General features: G+C 44.2%; 1 long non-coding RNA gene across 2 annotated transcripts in view; it reads left to right on the top strand.

Moving 5' to 3' along the window:
- The window catches only part of LOC142651908 (uncharacterized), a 161,341-nt gene that overhangs the window by 143,040 nt on the left and 156 nt on the right, over positions 1 to 18,145 (top strand). Inside the window, exons 3-4 of one of the 2 annotated variants that reach the window (XR_012847732.1) lie at positions 12,980 to 13,159; positions 13,516 to 13,764. This is a non-coding gene — a long non-coding RNA (uncharacterized LOC142651908). Of the gene's footprint in view, positions 1 to 12,979; positions 13,160 to 13,515; positions 13,765 to 18,145 lie in introns of those variants that run through there. The other variant, XR_012847733.1, reaches the window with a different exon arrangement.

The following is an 18,145-nucleotide window of genomic DNA, read 5'->3' as shown; positions in this document are numbered from 1 at the left end:
TAATGAGCTCTGTTTGCAAAACATGTAAATATTTCAAACATTTACATCTTCACCTCAGAGAAGTAAGTTGTTACTCCTTGGCCCCAGTCTTAAATCTGTAACAGGGCCCCCTACCTACCATGTACCATTTATAATACTTGGTCCCCTTAGCCACCAAGGCCTAGGTACGACAATTACCTCTGCACCCTGCTACACTTCTAATAATAAGACTTACATATACTTATGAACGGTCTTGTTATCTTAAGGCCCATTTAAAATAGCAAATAATTGGTCCGATTCCAACGCTAATGAGCGATCGTGCATGATAATAGGTGCATCAACTACAAGACTAGCGATAAAACGCTTGTTGTTCGCACAAATGATTGTTCATGCAATAATAATCGGTGGTTATTCTGATATTGTGGTATGTAAAAACGAATCACTTCAATTTTATCAAACTCTTAAACGAATCACCCATCACCTTCCGCTGAGACTGGAAGTACAGGTAGGATACCTTTTCTTCAATTTATTTAAATGAACCTTTAAGTGGTTTCCTAAAGTAAGTTACGTAAGTAATGTAACTTCCGTTTTTATGGGATCACTTGAGGTTCATTTAAATTAATAGAATAAAATGTATCTTACCTGTAATGACTTCACTTCCAGTCTCAGCACAGTGTGACAGGTAGTAAGGCGGGTGGTTTGAGAAGGGTATTTAATAGATGTTGTATGCATTAATTTTTCCTGATGAAGGTGGTCACCCCGAAACAAGTTGAATCTGTTTTTTTACTTTGTTTTATTGTCTTAAAACAAATGTTTTATACTTACCTGACCAGTCTCAGCTAAAGATCTGTAAAGTGTACGAGGTTTAATTATCTAGTGGTTCTAAATGGAAGGAGAGTAAAACAAAATCCCCTCCTCAAATCCGTGAGTAAAATCTGTCTATATTTTTGGATTGAGAAGGAAGGCGTAATACCTTCCCTGTAAATGCTCTCCTGTTTTTCTTATTTTTATTTTTTGGTTTACCTATACGGAGCCAAGGAGTCGAGTGGATTCCAGCCCTGGATTGTAGCAAACAGGGAGGAGGAATTGTAGTTCTAAGAATTGGTAAATGGGTGGTGGAGGACCGCCACTCATAGAGAGCAAGTGCATCATTGTGGTCATAAAAGTTTTTGATATCCAGAGATATTGCCAAAATAAAGAGTGCTCCTAATTTGTAAGTTTAACAAGGGAGACATAAATTTGCTCAATATTTTCATTTGATATATAGAATTGTCGTTGAAGACCACAACCTTTTCAGACCAGCAATTAAAGGGGTTGCCCCACAATTGAAAATGATCACATATAAACAGTATAGGTCATAATTGTATGATCGTTGGGGGCCTCAGCCCTGAGAACCCCACTGATCGCGAGAACGGCGGTCCCAAACTGGCAGATCCGCCTGAATTCCCCCTCTCCCGCAGTTCATTCAATCTCCTTGGAAATTATGGAAACAGCCGAGCGTTGTACTCCATTGTCTGCGTAATTCCCAAAGACTTTGAATGGAGCAGCGGCACGCATGCTCGACTGCCGCTCTATTCAATGTCCTTGTCAATGACTCAATGTCGGGCAGTGTGGAGGAAGGTGGAAGGTTTCCCAGTGATCAGACAATTATCACCTATCCTGCGGATAGGTGAATATTGTCAATTCTGGGAATACCGTTTCAACAAAAGTCGCTTGCTAAAATCACTAGAATATGGCCAACTTTAGTGTTTCCATCAATTTTAATACACAGAGGAATCAGGCAGAAAATATTATACACACACACACACACACACACACACACACACGCGCGCGCGCGCGCACACACACACACACACACACACACACCTCTACAGATTTTGAATAAATAGCTGCAAATTACATTTTAAGGGAAAGTATCATGGGAAAATGACCTATTGCTTAAGTGGGCCAGTTTTTATGCTAAACTGTTTTTTTTATTTATTTCAGTTTTCATGCTTGTCACTGAGCATTCACAAAAGGCTAATACACCTTTCACACTGCATTATGGTCTAAATTTTGACGTACTGTTTACACCGGGAAAAACTCCTGACGTAAATGTTGAACGGAAGCCGTAATTAATACCTAAAAATGGCATCCGTCACCCATTGGCTATATTGATATTCATTCAACAGATACGTCATGAACTCTCATGATCCTTTTTATGACGGGTCCATTAAACGGGTAGCATTATAGCCTATTGTTGATGGATGACACTGTCATAAACTCACAGCCTCAGTTTAACAGATATGTCGGGAAGCTCCAGTCAGGGCCGGCCTTAGGGGTGTGCGACCTGTGCCTTCGCACAGGACGCATCACTCCAGCAGGTGGAAGGGGGCACTGCACTGGCTCCCTTCTCCTGCTTGTTTCAGAAGCGCCCGGGCCCGACGACTCAGCAGTCGCCTTTCTGCCCGGGCAGTTCTTCCCTTAGTGGCCGTCGCTACCGCTGTAGCAGCCATAGAGGCTGCTGGCGGCGACACCAGGCATGAGGGTGGTAGTGACGCTAGCATCAGCTGCTGCGGATGCTACAGCAGTAGCGACGGCACTGTACCAGAGCAGGGAGGTATCTCCCTGCTCTGCTATCTACTAGCGCCACTGTAGCTCCCTGAAGGAGCGGAATCCCCGTGTGGCCGGGGATTCCGCTCCTTCATGTCTCTGTCCATATATGGACAGTGACATTAGGGGAAACTCCTGCAGCGGACGACAGGAGATTCTCCTGGAGTGGACTCCCCGGTCACAGAGTCGGCAATGCTGTGGACGGGGATTCTGCTGCAGAAGTTTCCCCTGATGTCACTGTCCATATATGGACAGCGACATCAAGGAGGGCTCCAGGAGCTGAATCCCCGGCCACAAGAGGATTCCGCTCCTTCAGGGAGCTACAGTGGCGCTATCTACAGGAGAGGGGTTTGCTATCTACAAGGGGGCTGTGGGCTGTGTGGCACTACCAACCAGGGAGCTGTCGGCTGTGTGGCACTACCAACCAGGGGGCTCTGTGGCACTACCAACCAGGGAGCTGTTGGCTGTGTGGCACTACCAACCAGGGGGCTGTGGGCTGTGTAGCACTACCAACCAGTGAGCTCTGTGGCGCTTCCTACCAGGGGGCTGTGTGGCGCTCCCTATCAGGGGGCTGTGTGGCGCTCCCTACCAGGGGGCTGTGTGGCGCTCCCTACCAGGGGCTGTGTAGCGCTCCCTACAGGGGGCTGTGTGGCGCTCCCTACCAGGGGGCTTTGTGGCGCTCCCTACCAGAGGACTTTGTGGTGCTCCCTACCAGGGGGCTTTGTGGCGCTATCTACAAGGGGGCTGTGTGGCGCTATCTACAAGGGGGCTGTGTGGCGCTATCTACAAGGGGGCTGTGTGGCGCTATCTACAAGGGGGCTGTGTGGCGCTACCTACAAGGGGACAGTGTGGCGCTCCCTACCAGGGGGCTGTGTGGCGCTCCCTACAGAGGGCTGTGTGGCGCTCTCCACAGGGGGACTGTGTGGCGCTATCTACAAGGTGTCTGTGTGGTGCTATCTAAAAGGGGGCTGTGTGGCGCTACCTACCAGGGGCTGTGTGGCGCTCCCTACCAGGGGACTGTGTGGTGCTCCCTACCAGGGACCTGTGTGGCGCTCCCTACCAGGGGGCTGTGTGGCGCTCCCTACCAGGAGATTGTGTGGCACTCCCTACCAAGGGGCTGTGTGGCGCTCCCTACCAGGGGGCTGTGTGGCGCTCCCTACCAGGGGGCTGTGTGGCGCTCCCTACCAGGGGGCTGTGTGGCGCTCCCTACAGTGGGTTGTGTGGCGCTCTCTACAGGGGGCTGTGTGGCGCTATCTACAAGTGGGCTGTGTGGCGCTATCTACAAGGGGGCTGTGTGATGCTACCTACCAGGGGGCTTTGTGGCGCTCCCTACCAGGGGGCTGTGTGGCGCTCCCTACAGAGGGCTGTGTGGCGCTCTCTACAGGTGGCTGTGTGGCCCTATCCACAGGGGGACTGTGTGGCGCTATCTACAAGGGGGCTGTGTGGCGCTATCTACAAGGGGGCTGTGTGGTGCTACCTACCAGGGGGCTGTGTGGCGCTCCCTACAGTGGGTTGTGTGGCGCTCTATACAGGGGGCTGTGTGGCGCTATCAACAAGTGGGCTGTGTGGCGCTATCTACAAGGGGGCTGTGTGATGCTACCTACCAGGGGGCTTTGTGGCGCTCCCTACCAGGGGGCTGGGTGGCGCTCCCTACAGAGGGCTGTGTGGCGCTCTCTACAGGTGGCTGTGTGGCCCTATCCACAGGGGCACTGTGTGGCGCTATCTACAAGGGGGCTGTGTGGCGCTATCTACAAGGGGGCTGTGTGGCGCTATCTACAAGGGGGCTGTGTGGCGCTATCTACAAGGGGGCTGTGTGGTGCTACCTACAAGGGGGCTGTGTGGCGCTACCTACAAGGGGGCTGTGTGGCGCTACCTACAAGTGGGCTGTGTGGCGCTACCTACAAGGGGGCTGTGTGGCGCTATCTACAAGGGGGCTGTGCGGCGCTACCTACAAGAGGGCTGTGTGGCGCTACCTACAAGGGGGCTGTGTGGTGCTACTCACAAGGGGGCTGTGTGGCGCTACCTACAAGGGGGCTGTGTGGCGCTACCTACAAGGGGGAATCTGTGAGTGGTGGGCTGATGGTCATTTTACTGTGAGTGGGGAGCTAATGGTCATTTTAGTGTGAGTGGGGGGCTGATGGTCATTTTACTATGAGTGGGGGGCTGATGGTCATTTTACTCTGAGTGGGGGGCTGATGGTCATTTTACTGTGAGTGGGGGCAGATGGTCATTTGACTGTGAGTGGGGGGCTGGCGGTCTTCAAATGGTTTCCGCCTCTGACCTCCAATTGAAATTTGCGGCACCCGTTTGGATTTTTTTTGCCTGCGTCTTTTGCATTAGCTTCAACGGCTTAAGAAAAAACACAAAAACAAGGTCAAACAATGCTGTCAGTTCCTGAAGGAATTTTGAGGCAGTTTGTTTTTTGCCTTACAAAAAACGTGTGTAAACATGCCCTACAAGTGTAAGATGTAGCTTTACCTCAAAATTTTTATTTTTTTCAACAAATAAATGAGGAAAAGCACCCCAACATTTGTAAAGCAACTTCTTCAGAGTACGGAAATACCCAACATGTGGTCATAAACGGCTGTTTGGGGAAGCAGCAGGACTCAGAAGGGAAGGCACGCCATTTAGCTTTTGAAGCACAGATTTTGCTGGTTTGATTTCTCGGCACCATGTCGCATTTGTAAAGCTCCTAAGGTACCAGTACAGTGGAAATCCCCCAAAAGTGACTCCATTTGGGAAACTACACCCCTAGAGGAATTCAACTAGGGGTGTAGTGAGCATTTTGACCCCCCAGGTGTTTCATAGATTTCATTAGAATTGGGCAGTAAACATGAAAAATTTCATTTTTTTCAACAAATAAAGGAGAAAAAGCACCGTAACATTTGTAAAGCAACTTCTTCAGAGTAGGGAAATACCCCACACGTGGTCATAAACTGCTATTTGGACACACAGCAAGGCTCTAAAGGGAAGGAGCGCCATTTAGTATTCGGAGTGGAGATTTTATAAGATTTGTTTTTTGACACCATGTTGCATTGAGCTATAGTACCAGTACAGAGGTATCCCCCGAAAAATTACCCCATTTTGGAAACTATATCCCTCAAAGAATTGATCTAGGGGTGTAGTGAGCATTTTGACCGCACAAGTGTTTTGAAAAAATGAGTAAAGAATAGATGTTGCAGATTGAAAATTGCTGTTTTCCACAGATATGCCATTTCAGTGCCCAATGTGTTGTGCCCAGCTTGTACCACCGTAGACACACATCCCATAAATTGTTAAACAGGTTGTCCAGAATACCCCATATGTGGTCATAAATTGCCGTTTGGGTACACTGCCAGGCTCAGTTGGACCACCATTTGGCTTTTGAAACGCAGATTTTGCTTGGTGTATTAGTGGTATTTCAGCTTATAATGTGGAGGCATATGTGAGCTGGGCGGAGTACATCAGGGTATATGTAAGCTTGGCGGAGTACATCAGGGTATATGTAAGCTGGGCGGAGTACATCAGGGTATATGTAAGCTGGGCGGAGTACATCAGGGCATATGTAAGCTGTGAGGAGTAAATCAGGATATATGTAAGCTGTGCGGAGTACATCAGGGTATATGTAATATGCGCGGAGTACATCAGGATATATGTAAGCTGTGCGTAGTACATCAGGATATATGTAAACTGTGGAGTACATCAGGGTATATGTAATATGTGCGGGTACATCAGGCTATATGTAAACTGTGAGGAGTACATCAGGGTATATGTAAGCTGTGCGGAGTACATCAGGGTATATGTAAACTGGGCGGAGTACATCAGGGTATATGTAAGCTGGGCGGAGTACATCAGGGTATATGTAAGCTGGGCGGACTGCATCAGGGCATATGTAAGCTGGCCGGAGTGCCACAGGTCATAATAAGATGATGTAATAATGGGGAGAATGAATAATCCATGGATTGGTGTGGTACGCTTTGAACCAATCCTTTATACACAGGTCGGGTTTATTGGGTATTATACAAAATATCTGCGCTCCAGTGTTGCCTTATATTTGACTTCTTCACTAGCCCTATAAGCCGCACAAGGCCCTAAAGTTTCCTCATCACCGCTGCATCTACAAGGTCCACCTGTGGGGTCCAGCAAATGACGATGTGGGGTATTTAGTGAAATTCTACTGGAACTAAAACTGAGTCTGGGCTGTCATTTAGAATAATTTTGCATCATTGCGTTTTGAGAGTCATAACATGTTATTTTACCGTTGACGGAGCGCGTTTTTTGTGGAACGAGCTGTAATTTTTATTGGTTCCATTTTGTGGAAAATGAGATTTTTTTATCACTATTTATTCCATTTTTTGGGAGATGAGGAAACCAAAAAACAGCCATTCCAGCACGTTTCGTTTTAGTTTTTTTTTACAGTGCTCACCGTGCAGTATAAACAACATGTGAACTTTATTCTGCGGGGCGATACGATTATAGCGACACCAAATTTATATCGTTTTTTTACGTTTCACTACGTTCCCACAAAATACTCTTTTCTAAAAAAATCATGTTTTAGTGTCGCCATTTTCTGACAGCCATAACTTTTTTATTTTTTAGTTTATATCGCTGCGGGACGGCTTGTTTTATGCGTGACGAACTGTAGTTTCTATTGGTACCATTTTGCGTTACTTGCAACTTTTTGATCACTTTTTATTAAAAAAAATTTGGAGACAAGATGACCAAAAAATAAAATGCTGTCATTGGTTTTTATTAACATTTTTTACGGTGTTCACCGTACGGTAAAAATAATGTGATATTTTTATAGATCAGGCCGTTCCGAACGCGGCGATACCTATTATGTATAGTTTTTTTCATATTTTCATTTTTTTTCTAATAATAAAGGAGTTGATCAGGGAAACAGGGCAAGTGTTGTTTTTATTATTTATTTATTATTTTTTAACTTTTGTTTATTTATTTTTCTTTCACATTTTTTTTTTTATTTTTTACTTTTTCTTTTACACTGACCTGGGGACTTGAAGATCTGGTCTTCTGATCCCCAGTACAATACACTGCACTACTTATGTCATTCTCCATTTGACAGTTAGCGTATTAGGTCCTGCCTCGGGCAGGACCTAATAGGCTACCGTACCTGGGCAACCAGGAAGCCTAGTAACGGCTTCCTGGTTGCCATGGCAACAATCACCACCCGCGATCCATCGCGGGGGGGCCCGGGGGTTACAGAGGGAGCTCCCTCCCTCTGTCAACCACTTCAATGCGGCGGACGTCATTGACAGCCGCATTGAAGGGGTTAAATGGCTGCGATCGGCGGTAACAGCCATCGCAGCCATTGCAGCGGCATGTCAGCTGTGTATAACAGCTGACAGCCGCTGAAGATAAAGCGCGCACAGCTCCTGTGCTCGCTTTATCTGCAGGGCGTAACTGTACGCCCGTCTGCGGGAACTCACTTGGTTTCCGGGCGTACAGTTACGCCTAATAGCGGGAAGGGGTTAAGTGGTTCTAATATATTATATTATTAAATATTATTATTATACTGTATGGGGGCACTAAAGGGGCATTATAATTTTTTTATGGGGCATTTTTTTTTAATGATGGGGTGGGGCGTCGAAAGATCATTTCGCACAGGGCGCCATCTATTCTAGGGCCAGCCCTGGCTGCAGGCCATAGTAGAATGTTTAGGCCTTGCAGGCTGCTCACAGTAGCATGAGCAACATGCGCATTGGTTGATCTCGTTTTGAAAAACGTCTTTCACGTCGACGAACAGGGGGCATCGCACAATCATCCCACGCCACTTGATCAGATTTTTTGAGGTTTCAGGTGGCTAAAAAACTTTGCTTTCAATCTGCCTTTTATGCCCCTCCCACATGTCACAGATTGGAGCTCGGTGCTAAAAAATGTAATCACTTGCAGATCTTAGCGACACCTGCTATTTCCTCGATTTGCATAAGGGCTTGCCAATGTTGAGGAGTGTGTACTGTCTACAGGGAGGCTGTATGGCAAAATCTACAGGGGGGCACTATACTTTGTGGGGGCCACTAAGCGGACATTATACTGTGTAGGGTTACTACAGGTGGCATAATACTGTGGGCACAATTATAGGACAAAATACTGTGTCCTTTAAGGGGTTGTAATATATTATATTATTAAATATTATTATTATACTGTATGGGGGCACTAAAGGGGCATTATAATTTTTTTATGGGGCATTTTTTTTAATGATGAGGGTGGGGCGCCAAAAGATCATTTCGCATTGGGCGCCATCTATCCTAAGGCCGGCCCTGGCTCCAGTGATGTAACGGTCCATATATGGGCAGTTGTCACTGGAGCTTCCCCACTCATTGTCTAGTGTACTCCTCTTTTCTTCCACTCCTGAGCCCCATATTCTCCCTCACCCACCCCAGTCTATCTTTATCAGATATGTGTGTGGCTGTGTAGCGTCCTCCTTTCCCCCTCCTCAACACACATAACTGCAACCTAAGATAGGAGCGAACTGTGTCTAGAGTTTGTAATGCCCCCCAACCCCCGCTTCAGCTCACTGCCTTGTACCCTCTGATGTGACTGAAGTTGCTCCAGTGACAACTGTCCATATATGGACAGTTGCATCACTGGAGCTTCCAGAGCTAAAAAAAAAAAACTCCATGCGTGATTCTAGCCTACGGATAACATCACACTATGGAAGAAACGGTAAAAAATAGACATGGGCAGCAGTATCAAAGAGAAGGGCAGACAACTATACATATGATGGTGTGCATTTATAAAGTAGGTTAATGGCCATGTACACCTTTTCAAAACGTTTATTTATTTAAAAATAAACATTGACAAGGTTAGAAATAATGATTTTTCTTTCAAATAATAATTTTCTCCTTCAAACTTTGCTTTCGTCAAAGAATGCTCCATTTGCAGCAATTACAGCATTGCAGACCTTTGGCATTCTAGCTGTTAATTTGCTGAGGTAATCGGGAGAAATTTCACCCCATGCTTCCAGAAGTCCCTCCCACAAGTTGGATTGGCTTGATGGGCACTTCTTGCATACCATACGGTCAAGCTGCTCCCACAACAGCTCTATGGGGTTGAGATCTGGTGACTGCGCTGGCCACTCCATTACAGATAGAATACCAGCTGCCTGCTTCTTCTCTAAATAGTTCTTGCATAATTTGGAGGTGTGCTTTGGGTCATTGTCCTGTTGTAGTATGAAATAGGCTCCAATCAAGCGCTGTCCACAGGGTATGGCATGGCGTTGCAAAATGGAGTGATAGCCTTCCTTATTCAAAATCCCTTTTACCTTGTACAAATGTCCCACTTTACCAGCACCAAAGCAACCCCAGACCATCACATTACCTCCACCATGCTTGACAGATGGCGTCAGGCACTCTTCCAGCATCTTTTCAGTTGTTCTGCGTCTCACAAATGTTCTTCTGTGTGATCCAAACACCTCAAACTTCGATTCGTCTGTCCATAACACTTTTTTCCAATCTTCCTCTGTCCAATGCCTGTGTGCTTTTGCCCATATTAACGTTTTCCTTTTATTAGCCAGTCTCAGATATGGCCTTTTTCTTTGCCACTCTGCCCTGAAGGCCAGCATCCCGGAGTCGCCTCTTCACTGTAGACGTTGACACTGGCGTTTTGCGGGTACTATTTAATGAAGCTGCCAGTTAGAATAGACTGTCGAGTTTCACATGAAAGCTGTCTTTTTCTAGCCATTTTGAGAGTTTAATCGAACCCACAAATGTAATGCTCCAGATTCTCAACTAGCTCAAAGGAAGGTCAGTTTTATAGCTCCTCTAAACAGCAAAACTGTTTACAGCGGTGCTAACATAATGGCACAAGGGTTTTCAAGTGTTTTCTAATCATCCATTAGCCTTCTAACACAGTTAGCAAACACAATGTACCATTAGAACACTGGAGTGATGGTTGCTGGAAATGGGCCTCTATACACCTATATAGATATTGCATTAAAAACCAGACGTTTGCAGCTAGAATAGTCATTTAGTACATTAACAATGTATAGAGTGTATTTCTGATTAATTTAATGTTATCTTCATTGAAAAAAATATGTGTGTGTGTGTGTGTACAGATAATGTAGATGTTACCTGTAGTCCTACGTAATACCACAGATAACACAGTGATAACTCCCTGAGTACAGATAATGTAGTATATGTACACATAGAAATATATACACATACAGATACAGGGGCGTAGCTAAATTCCCATGGGCCCTGGTACAAGGATTCAGCTTGGGCCCCCCTAACCCTTCCAAACGGTACCAGACCCCTGCGCATGCCTATGCTTAGCCGCCTTGCCCGACTGGACCCCATGAATGCCTCCACAGGATAATGCTCCCCATAGCTGACCCCACAGTATAATGCCCCATAGCTGCCCCCACACAGTATAGTGCCCCTCATAGGTGCCCACATACAGTATAATGTCCCCCATAGCTGCCCGCACAGTATAATGCCCCCATAGATGCCAACACACACACACACACACACACACACACACAGTATAATGCCCCCCTCAGCTGCCCCCGCAGTATAATGCCCCCCATAGCTGCCCCCACAGTATATTGTCACCCATAGCTGCCCCATACAGTATAATGCCACCATACAGTATAATGCACTTCATACACTATAATGCCACCATACATTATAATGCCCTCCATAGCTGCCACATACAGTATAATGCCCCCCATAGCTGCGTCATACACTATAATGTCCCATACAGTATAATGCCCCCATAGCTGCCCCATACAGTATAATGCTCCCATACAGTATAATGCCCCCATAGCTGCCCCATACACTATAATGTCCCATACAGTATAATGCCCCCATAGCTGCCACATACAGTACAACACCTACCATACAGTATAATGCCCCCATAGCTGTCCCATACAGTATAATGCCCCACACAGTATAATGCACACCATAGCTGTCCCAGACAGTATAATACCCCAAACAGTATAATGCCCCCCATAGCTGCCCCATACAGTATAATGCCCCAAACAGTATAATGCCTCCCATAGCTGTCACATACAGTATAATGCCCCCCATAGCTGTCCCATACAGTATAATGCCCCCCATAGCTGTCCCATACAGTATAATGCTCTCCATAGCTGCCACATACAGTATAATGCCCCCATACAGTATAATACACCCTATAGCTGCCCCATACAGTATAATGGCCCCCCATAGCTGCCCCATGCACTATAATGTGCCATACAGTGTAATGCCCCCATAGCTGCCACATACAGTATAACACCCCCATACAGTATAATGCCCCCATAGCTGTCCCATACAGTATAATGCCCCACACAGTATAATACCTCCCATATCTGTCCCATGCAGTATAATGCCCCCCATACAGTATAATGCCCCCATAGCTGTCCCATACAGTATAATTCCTCCATACAGTATAATACTCCCTATAGCTGCCCCATACAGTATAATGGCCCCCATAGCTGCCCCATGCACTATAATGTCCCACACAGTATAATGCCCCCCATAGCTGCCAAATACAGTATTACACCCCAATACAGTATAATGCCCCACACAGTATAATGCTCACCATAGCTGTCCCATACAGTATAAAGCCCCACACATTATAAGGCCCCCCCATAGCTGTCCCATACAGTATAATGCCTCCCATACAGTATAATGCCCCCATAGCTGTCCCATAAAGTATAATGCCTCCCATACAGTATAATACCCCCATACAGTATAATGCCCCATACAGTATAATGCCTTCCATAGCTGTCCCATACAGTATAATGCCCCCATAGCTGTCCAATACAGTATAATGCCCCCATACAGTATAATGCCCCCTTCAGCTGTCCTATACAGTATAATGCCCCCCATATAGTATAATGCCCTTGAGCAGGTACCATATGAGCCTCCCCCTCCCATAACTAGTATAATGCAGCCATATGTACGTACCTAATAGAAAAATAATAACATAGTTACTTACCTATCCCCGTTCCCACGACGGGAGGAGAATCCTTCCCAACCAGTCTGTGCTGTGAGTGACTCAGCGCAGACAGGTGCGATGATGTCACTACATCGCGCCTGCCTGCGCCGAGCCGCTCGCGGCACAGTGAATGCTGGATCAAGGCTCTAGCATTGCAATGAACTGTATTTGCGTTCTGAGGACCAAATACAGTTGGAAGCTCGGTGAGCGCTGTCTGGCAATGGGGGCCCGGTTGCAACTGCGACCGTTGCAACCCCTATAGCTATGCCACTGTACAGATACATATATAGGCACTTAGACACGCACACACACACACACACACACACAAAGACGCACATACATACATACATACATACATACATACATACATACATACATACATACTGGAACTACACAAACACAGAGACACACAGACAAATAAAGGCACAAACAACAGACAGACTGAGCACTCACATCTCCTTCCTCACAGGCTTCTTGCAGGTCGGGCTGTGGGCGGACCTACTGTGCATCGGACACCACGTCCTTGCCAAATATATATATAATGTACTAATAATAAATGGAAAGAAGGAAGAAGGCTGGCACTGCCAAAACCGCACAATCGGAATGGGAGTATAAAAATATGGCTTACTTTCTATTTGGATGATTGCAGGTAAATTGCCACGGAGATGCTCATTGAAAGAATATATATAATGTACTGTTTTGTTTTTACCAAAGTGGCATCTCTAAAGGTTTTTATTGTTTTATTTGTCAAGCTGCTTTTGTGCCCTGATTATTATGAATATTAATGACATGTTTTGCCTGCTGATTGAGGAAGCGGGACTTTGCATACATTGTTATAAAGTAGATTAGAATTATCATGTGCTAAACAGTCCTCGCATTATCCACACTGCACAAAATCCCTATTATGTAACTCTAACTTCAGTCAGAAGATGGCAGTATTTTATATCTGTCACTATGTAACCAGAAGCAGTGCTTTGCAGTAATGTGTTTATGTTCCGTGTCAAGTTTTTTTTAAGGAGTTCTATTCTGTAACCAATTGCGCCACAGACGCTGGATTCTGAACACGGAGAAACTTTCTAACACATACCCAGTCCCAATTCTGCAACGTTCACTGGATTGAGTTGGGGCGAGTGAGGCAGCTAAGTAGGACCATTCCCTAATGTCTCATCCAAAGTGTTCTCCTCTTTGCAGAATTGTTATGCATAGCATACCAGTACCTGGACAGCTCTTGTTGCATAGCTCTCCACTCTGCCCATCCCCCATAGATAATTTTTGAAAAAAAACACAATAATAATCCTGGGGATTAACTGAAGGCTGTAGAAGTATAATGTATATTATATATAGTAAATAATAAATTTTATATTTATAAAAATAACACATTATAAAAGAAAGCATTCATAGTGAACATGTATTATTCATTCTTACGTTCATTATTCTGCTTCATTTACAGTGTGTTTGTCATTTTAACCAAGTGCAAATTGATATTTTTCCGTTTTACTTTGGAGGAATATATGCATGTAATCAGTTAAAACATGAAGTAATTAGTGCTGCCATGGTTACCAGTCCAATTCCTGTAAAATGCTGCTGAATTTGTGTCTTGTATTTCTATATGATGAATTCTAGAACTGATGTTGGATCACAAATTATATTCCGTATATCACTTTAATTTCTGTTTTATAGGACATGATTTTGGAGGCCAGTAGATCCATCAATTTGCCAATGAATTGTATTATATTTTTATAATTTATTTAGCCTTTGTTCAATCTGTAAAACACCTCCTGAATGAAGAGTTTGCTAAGATCATTTGTTCTTCAATCCTAAAATTATTTATTGGATTCGCATAATCTGAACAGGAATTGCTTGATTTAGGCCTTGTGCTCATCTGCGTTGAAGGCTCCATTAGGGGCCTCCGTCGCAGATCCAGCCGAGATTACCTTCAATGGGTTCCGTCGGCCGCCGGTGGTGTCCGTGGTGCAATGGAACCATCGCTTCCAGTTTTCTCTTGGTCTGCTCCTCTGATGGAGCAGAACAACCGAAAGACCCGACACATATGTGAACATAACCTTACATAACCTCTTCCATATGCCCAATTGATGAGCCAGAGTGTAAAGCTGCTACAAAGTGCATGTCACTTTCTGGAGGAGCTGGTGCATCCATGCATTACTCCACATCAATAAGGCCATGTAATCAGAATCTGGCAGTAGTGCAGCCTCAGGCTTTGGATCTGCAACTACAAGCAATTATGTCTCAGCACAGAAATAAGTTTCATATTTTTAATGTACATTTAATGGCATTTTATTAATTTCTTTTAGGCCTCATGCACGGCAGAGTCATGTGCAGAAGTCTATATGGCATTACATGTATAGAGCCAAAAGGACTTAGAGTCCCGCCATATTTTCGAGCTAGTCAACCATAGAAGTATTGCTTCTAGGGGTAAATACCTCTGTAATACGCCATGCGATGGACCATTTTTCATATGAAATATAGCAATGTACATGAGGCTTTAGCGTCATTCTTAAGATGGAGCAAAATAGATAATTTTGGTAGGAATTAAAGAGGCTCTGTCACCAGATTATAAGTGCCCTATCTCCTACATAATCTGATCGGCGCTGTAATGTAGATAACAACAGTGGTTTTTATTTTGAAAAACAATAATTTTTTAGCAAGTTTTGAGCAATTTTAGATTTATGCTAATTAGTTTCTTAATGACCAACTAGGTGTGTTTTTACTTTTAACCAACTGGGCGTTCTACAGAGGAGTGTATGACGCTGACCAATCAGTGACCAATCCTTCTCATTGTTACAGCCCAGCATGATCCACAGCACAGTGTGATTGTGCAGTGAAAGAAGCTGGGCTGGAACAATGAGAAGTGTATGACGCTTATTGGTCACTGATTGGTCAGCGTCATACACTCCTCTGTACAACGCCCACTTGGTCAAAAGTAAAAACACTCCCGGTTGTCTATTAAGAAACAAATTAGCATAAATCTAAAATTGCTCATAACTTGCTCAAAAATGATCGTTTTTAAAAATAAAAACCACTGTTGTTATCTACATTACAGCGCCAATCAGATTATGTAGGAGATAGGACACTTATAATCTGGGGACAGAGCCTCTTTAACATTTAAACATTCAGTTAAGTGTATTTATGGCATTTAATTAAGATTATATTATAATTTGCATGCTCGACCACCGCTCCATTCATTTCTATGGGACTGCCGCTCCGCAACCTTCAGCAGCCCTGTAGAACTGAATGGAGCTGTGGTTCAGCATGCACACTTCCGCTCTATTCCTATGGGGCTCCGAGGAACAGCAAAGTAAGTGGTGGTACCTCCATCGATTAGATATTTACCACCTATCCTGTGGATAGGTGATAAATATTGATTATGGGAAAACCCCTTTTATAATATTCACTTGTAGCACTTGTAGCACTTCTGTAGCACAAAGGGGAGAAATATGTCAATGGTTGATCGCTGATGGCAAGGTAAGTTTATGTTTTCAAAATTTTTAACAGATGTCTAATCAGAAAAGAAAACCTGCAGTGGACTTTGTTTGCTTGTCGACATTTTTCTTAAAATTTAAAGATAGGTGTCAGTTGCCACCATTAAAGCTGTTATTTCACAAAAACAACCCCTTATTAAATAGAAGCCAGAGCAGCGATCAGCTAATTACCAGGCGTCCGGCTTCTCTACCCCCCGGCGATAACAGCTCACCGCATCTGTATGAACATTTTCCCTGCAGCGGCCACTACAGGGGAAATGTAGTATTACATGCTAGCCATTCAAATAAATGACCGACTACGTAATGCATAGACAGGCTATGTCTACTGCTATGAAGTTCATATGTCCTAATAGGCATGTGCACAGGAGTTATGAGAAAACCCCTTTAAATATGCAATCTCTGTTACTATATTAAATGGATAGAAAATTTAAACAGGGTTAAGAAAATAAAATAGATAAATATGAGTTAAAATTTTGAAACATCTAAGAATGCTGTCTTAAATATTACTGAGATGGGCCAAATAGAAATGCAGCGTGCACAAGCAAAATCTAAAGTTATAAATGTATAACAAGAGAATATTTTTAAACCATTTTCTAGCTCATTTCAGAAAGAAGCCACATGTTTCTGATTACTGTCACTCCAGTTATATTCCCATGCTCACCGACCCTCTTTGAAGGACCGCAAGTGTCAGCATAGAGAAGATTCTGTCACTTCCTGACAACTCCCAGTGAGCCTTTCCAATGTGGAAGCAGTGCCAATAACTCTGTACTTGTATTTCACATCCCATCTGGGACACTGGTATCTGCAGTTCACATAAAATCCCAGTCTGATAATCCACAGCCTTCATATCAAGCTGTGTCAGACTTCTTGTTGTGCTTCTATTTTTTAAACTTCTATAACCTACTTTAGAGCTGAAGTGCGGCTTTTCGGAATATAAGGTAAGCATGTATTAGGAGAGTACAAGAAACATGACCTTCTCGGTACAATTTATCTCTGTTCAGAAGGATAATTTTGCAGCATCTCCCCAAAGACCATACAAAATATAACCTCCAAAGAGGTTCGCTAGGAAACTTAAACATAAAAATTAACAACATAGGATATTTTGACAATGGTATATGAAGAGACAAGTGAAATAATCGCGAACATGACTTAAAGGATTTGCAAATGTTCGCAACCATTGTTTTATTGCTCCAATGCATTTAAAATAAAGAATTAAGTTACACAAGAATAAGAAGAACAGTAAAATGCGGTTAGGTGAAGAGCTCAGTGACTGGACAGTTGTAACTATTGGACAAGCAGATTGAGGCAGCCACTATGAAGACACCATGATGTAATGTTGACATCCGCAGTTTGATCTTGTTATGTTGGACACGTTTTTTTTGTGAAATTAGACTTTTTTCGCTTGGTGGATTCTAAGGCCTCATGCACATGGCCGCATTATGGTTCATTGTAACCTCCAAGTTGTACATACAGTAGTTGTAATACAGAGCCCATAGAGGTGCGTGTGCCCTGGCCTTATTGTATCTCTGTACGCTCTGTTTTTACATAGAGGCATACAGAGGTTATTTTTGCCATTTCAGTTTGAATCTGTCAATTGGGTGCATTCCTTCTAGAGAAGAATATCTCCGAAGGGCGATGCCATACAGCGACACATGGAGTAGTACTCTGAAGTACGGTGTTGTTGAATACCTGTTAGAAAAATTACATTTAAATCTAAACAGGGTTATAATTTATTCATGACTCTATTGTTCAATGTTCAGATTTTTTTTCAAAGAAATCCGCAGCATAAATCATTTGAATTTTTGGACTTTTGTTTTCCTAATATCCTTGATAAAACTATCGACCTTAGGGTATGTTCACACGAGGGCGTCCGTAACGGCTGAAATTACGGGGATGTTTCAGCCTGAAAACATCCCCCGTAATTTCAGCCGTAACGGCATGTGCAGGCGCTTGAACGCCGCGTCAATTACGGGCGTAATTAGCGCTGCTATTCATTGGAGTCAATGAATAACGGCTCTAATTACGGCCAAAGAAGTGACAGGTCACTTCTTTGATGCGGGCGTCTATTTACGCGCCGTCTTTTGACAGCGGCGCTTAAATGACGCCTCGTGTGAACAGACAAACGTCTGCCCATT

Source organism: Rhinoderma darwinii, chromosome 5 (assembly GCF_050947455.1).
Source record: "Rhinoderma darwinii isolate aRhiDar2 chromosome 5, aRhiDar2.hap1, whole genome shotgun sequence".
Classification (NCBI taxonomy): domain Eukaryota; kingdom Metazoa; phylum Chordata; class Amphibia; order Anura; family Rhinodermatidae; genus Rhinoderma; species Rhinoderma darwinii.
Note: the sequence above shows the minus strand (reverse complement) of the source record. Positions and strands in the feature narration are given on the sequence as shown.